This window comes from Lissotriton helveticus, chromosome 7, assembly GCF_964261635.1.
Source record: "Lissotriton helveticus chromosome 7, aLisHel1.1, whole genome shotgun sequence".
NCBI lineage: Eukaryota > Metazoa > Chordata > Amphibia > Caudata > Salamandridae > Lissotriton > Lissotriton helveticus.
In genome coordinates this window covers 1621033428-1621038922 of record NC_136068.1, presented here as the reverse complement: position 1 = coordinate 1621038922, position 5495 = coordinate 1621033428, and the positions used below count along the sequence as shown (strand labels likewise).

General features: G+C 44.7%; 1 long non-coding RNA gene across 1 annotated transcript; it reads right to left on the bottom strand.

Annotated features, from left to right (window-relative positions):
- Nucleotides 1–3848: 3848 nt before the first annotated feature.
- On the bottom strand, nt 3849–4707 carry LOC144767579 (uncharacterized). The gene is made up of 4 exons (XR_013598265.1): nt 4661–4707; nt 4420–4495; nt 4260–4313; nt 3849–3932 (listed from the first exon to the last, which is right to left on the bottom strand). It is a non-coding gene; the product is annotated as an uncharacterized LOC144767579 (long non-coding RNA).
- Nucleotides 4708–5495: the final 788 nt, after the last annotated feature.

The window sequence follows — 5495 nt, the reverse complement described above, 5'->3', positions numbered from 1 at the left end:
TTTATCGTCTGCTCGGCCGGTTTCTATTGCTGCTTTTCCCTGATAATACAACAAACATGTCACACCAATCATACTGATAACACGGAAATGTCACACATAGTCGCAATGAAAACTTGGCAGCTCTGAAAGACTTTTGTACTGGAACAGTGGGGCATATTATCAAGTGAGGGCGTTACATTATCGCCGCTTTTATCGGCAGGAAACTGCCGATAAAAGCGGCGATAATGTAACGCCCTTACTTGATAATATGCCCCAGTGTCCTTCCAGTACATAACCTGTGCTGGGCTTTACGTTGACACCATGGTGCAAAGGTGTGCGCGTGGCGTGACGTAGCCTGACTGTCCTTCAGCTCCAGGGAAGAGCGCAGGAGCGCCAAAGTCTGGGTAGATATTCTGCTGCCCTTGTCACTTCCTCTCACGCAAGGCAGCAGCTTTGGTTGTGCATGGCGTTGTGCGACTACTTAGTAAATCTGCCTCCTGGTCTTCTGTTCTTAGCCTTGTTAGTCAAATTCAGGTCTTCCTCCATCATGTCTCTGTCTAAAGCCTGTACTCCGGCTATTGCTAGCTAAAAACATATTGTTGATGGAGCAAGACTACCACCAAGTGGCTATTTTGTAGGAGACAATCTAGTTATTTGATTCGCTTGTGTAGGGATTGAATGTTCTGACGAAGAAAGTGTCTTAAGTTTACAGCACAGGAACCTTGTGACAAACTCGAGCCTGAAGAGCCTCTCAGCACCAGCCCAATTGAGAACGGCGAACTGCAGTCCCTCGTTTTTTATTTAATTCACAATCTTTCGTTTCTATTTATAAGTGAATTGCTAATGCAACACTAACAGACTATACATATAATATGTTCCAATGGTTAGCATGAAATCACACGCATACATATGGGCAGGCTGTTAATCCTTGAGTTATACACATTTGGTGTTGGGGTGTAAGGGTGTCCGACAGTATTCTGCTTTCAGGGAAGGGGGGGGGGGAGGGGTGTCCTACATCGTATCCGATTGGCCTCGTCAAAAGGCTGGCGTAACATAGGCACCCGCAGCCCCAGCGGTGTGGGGGGCCCCCTAAGATCCAGGGCCCTCCCTCAGCACGATACCCTGACCTGAGGGCTTCAGATTAAGTCAGGAAGAGGGTCCCTCCATGTACCTTGCAGGGGACCCCCCTCAAGTTTCGTTATGCCACTGGTCTTGATCACAGGCAGCAAGGAAACTATGCTTATAAGATGGGTGTGTCCAGACTTCCATCTGTTCCCCACCTTTCCTACTCCCCTAAGTCCTAACAATGAGCAAACATCCCAGGCCCCCACCTTACACCTAGCCTTACAGCATCCTCCTGACTTGAAAAGGGAATTTCCAATGGAGTACTACCAAATATGCTGGCCCCCATGATATCTCAAAAGCATCACAGTCCTTCCACGCCTCCAAACATTGAAGTTCTTGCTTCGTAATATGAGAGTCAAAGGTGGCCTCTACCTCGAATTCAGGAATTCTTCCAACTAGCAATAGGAGGTGTGCCTGGGGGCATTACAAGAGCTGGCTTCACTCGAGGTACGTGACCTACCTAATGGATCTTCCATTTGTGGGGAACAACTAACTGGACCGCAAGAGGCAGCTCCTCCATTATGGCGGAGGAGCGTCGCCCCACTGCCTCAGCAGTATAAAATCATGTAAAATAAAATGATAATAAAGAAGTTTTATTATCGTTTTATTTTTCAAGACAGGAGTTGGAGCTGAGCAGAGTGTTGGGGGCAGGGCCTAGGCAAGCATGGAGGGCACTTGCAGTGGTGGGCACTGGAAATTCGCATAACGGTTTGGCTTGCTGCATAGGCCGGCAAAAATGTCATACGCATTTAGATGTCTCCAAGTTGGTACATGGAGAGAACTTGGCACAGGCTCACAGACTCTCTCGTAGCATAAAACCAGCCCACTCCACCCAATCCTTATGCTGCTCTCATGCTGGGTAATACTATTACCAGCATAAAAGCAGCATCCAGATTGGCACAGTCTGGGAGTCAGCAAACACCGAGGTGGTAGGAGGCGAGGCCGGCAGGTACATTTTAAATTAAATGTATTTATTATTGCCTCACCACTTTGCCCTCCTGGCAGCCGCCACTGGGACTGTTAGATATTCCCAACAGGCGCTTAATAGGAAACTCTACCATAAACTTTAAGCAATTAATGAAATTCAGGGCAACCCCAGTATTGAGACGAACTTTGTAGATGACCACACAATGGGTCGATAAGGCGAAGCAGCGCTTCATTGAAGATCAGGGTGTTTCCTATAGTCTGCTTTTGCTTGTGCCAAGTGTATCACTACTTGAGCTTGTATTTTACCAAGATGACTGTTGGACTTGGCCCTTTTTGCAGGGTCATCCCTGATCTTTTGTAAATCAAATGCTGCTGGTGGGCCTGCAGCACTGGTTGTGCAACCCACAGATGCAGCCTGTAAAGTGTGTCTGAGGTCTGCCATTGCAGAGCCTGTGTGCAGTCTGGTACTGCCATGTTAACTGGGCAAGTGCAACCACTTGCCAGTCCCTAAACCTTCCTGTTTCTGCATATTAGTCACCCCTATGGTAGGCACAAGGGCAGGGTGCATTGTAGGTAAAAGGTAGGACATGCCCTGGTGTGTGTGACATGTCCTAATAGTGAATTACAGCCATTTTCGTTTTTCACTACTGCAAGGCTACCTGTTCCCCATAGGCCAGAATGGGCAGTTTGATTATAACATCTTATAATTCTAACTGACTCAGGGAACTAGGTAGAAATTCGAGGTTAGTATGCCTGAACCCAGAATGATAAAATACATCTTTTAGTGAAGTTGGTTTTAACATTCTGTGTTTGAAAATACCACTTTTAGAAAGTAGGTATTTTCTTGCCTAACTATCCAAGTCTGCCTCTGCTAGGTTGTGTATTCCTTGTCTGAGTTTGAGTGACAGGGGCTGGGGGATTCCAGGAGACAGGGTGAGTCATCACAGGGCTGAATAGAGCTATCTGCATTTAGATGGGTGAGAGGAGTTGCACCTGGGACCTGAATAGGGCTGTGCTTGCCTTCCACAATGCTGGCTCCACCTTCTGTGGTGCATTTGATGTCCCGGGCCTACACTGTCAAAGGAAAGAAGGAGTCTTGTCAACAAATTGCTCCAGGACTGCATAGAACTGGTTTGGACTGGGTACAGGACCCTCTGCCTTAAGAGGACAAAGGATTTGCTAGTATAAATATTGAGACCCAGACCCAAGAAGTTTAGATCACTTTTGGGAAACAAGAGGAACCTTTGCTGAAACTGAGGAGGAGACTATCCCTAAGCTGAGTGCTGGTTGGGGGATTGGCCTGCAGTGGTTGCCTAACTGCCAAAGAAAGGTGAAAGGACGTTGTGCTACTTTCAAATCAACTTGTAAAGGATCTCCAAGGGCTTGAGATAGAGCTTGCCTCCTGCTGAAGTCTCAGGGACTAAGAGGAAGGGGTCCCAGCCCTGTCAAACAATTCATAAAGAAAATTCAATTGTAGAATCACACAAAGACTGAATCAGTCCACATTGTTTTAATCACAATGGGAGATAGCGATACATATCATACTTTTTAGACAATAGATACTATGTTGAACAGTGCCCCAGTTTGGGAGAGGGGGGGGTTGTGGGTGATATCCAGTGAGGAAAAAGTGATAGGGAAAGGATGACGTGACAGAATAATCAATCAATTGGAAGTGAACAATATAAAGAGTTACATATTCTGTACAAAAAAGACTTCAAGGTTCAAACTGCTGTATTTACAAATGTCATACTCCATAAAAGTTCAATCAAATGAAGAATTAGGACATGGAGTTGGCATAGAAAGCAAATGGTTGTCGACGTTTCGACCCTCTAAGAAGTGCAGGTAATTCATATTATCCTTGCCGTGGGGTCTTCACCAGGACGGGTGTAGGGGCAGGTAACCTATTTAATGTATACAGGTAGTTAATTCACTAACAGAAGATGTGTACAATTACATCATCCAGTTAAAAATAGCAACACAATTATTGATACGTATACGGACTGGAGGGAGCCTTGGATTAAGACTAAACAATTATTCATTAATTAATTAATTCTATTTCCTGAGCCGGTGTGTGGCAATTGATTGGGAATGTATACATCAAACCACTGCTACATACCGTTAAGTGCCTAATTTAGTGAAATAATATAATCAATAATTGGGAGCGACGTGAAGAAACAAGTTACACGATGGAATAGGTAGGATGGAAAATTTCAACAAGGCGCCATTACCTGTACCATGAATGGATACGGTTTGTTAGTAGGAAAAACTCTTTGTAGCTGTGTCTGAAAGGAGCATAAAATAATGATCACTAGAACGTAGCATGGTTCGTCGTGTATCATCAGCATAGTGAGAATGAGACAGAAACCATTGTCAAGAAGAGAGACTCACCCGGATCAAGCGTTCAAAACGCATTCCTCGAAGGGAAATCGTTAATGGGGAAACGCACAGCAGTGTCTATTAAATACTGGGAAAACAAAAGAAAGTGCACTTAGTACACGCAGACGGCAGCATTTTAATCTGCATCTGCATACGTTTATCAGCGGCACTCAGAGTGCACTTAATACACGCAGACGGCAGCATTTAAACCGCATCCGCATTCGTATAGCAGCGGCACTCAGAGGAAACTCACCGGGTGCCGAATGAATCTGGCTGTGTGACGGTAGACTTCGCAATGGCAAGTCGGTCTTCCTGATTAGTTATGTTGCCATGGGGATAGGGTCACATGGTGAGATCTGGCCATGGTTGAGTTAGAAAAAAGACTAAACGTGCGTTTCAGCGTTGTCATGGTAATTGAAACGCACGATGGAAAAGACAATTCGTCTGTGGAGCGGTGCAGATCACGGTAACTAGCACATATGGTATTACCGGAGATGATACACCATTGATTCTCAGAGAGATATATAGTACATTATATTCAAGATAACGGAAAAGAATTAAAAATAGATTTACACGGATATTATCACATAGCTGACAATAAAGTTATATAGCCTTGGTCGCTGGTAATAGATCGTTTGAAGGAAACATTGAATCTAAGTGAGGCGTACCTCTCACAAGAGGGTATAGGCCTACCATTTTATAGCATGACTTAGGTGGTTCAAACAGACATAACGGTGGAACATACATACATCACTTGGTGACACGCTAGTGGATGCAGACCTCTCGCATGAGGGTATAGGCCTATCGTATGAAACATGGCTTGGTGGTACAATGACCAAAACTGTAAACTACACAGGTTTTATAATAGTGAAAACGTGTTTCTCGCATAAGAATGAGTGGAAATATCCAACATGAATGCATGTAATTTCATAAGCATGATGTTAATGGCGCATAAGTTGGTGAGACGTACCTCTCACATGAGGGTATAGGTCGCACCAGTCTATTATGCGTTAAACAGTTTCAGACCAAGGTTGCCAATTGAGAAAAAGAACTATCGTGTTCATTGAGTCCCATTTCAATGGAGTTAA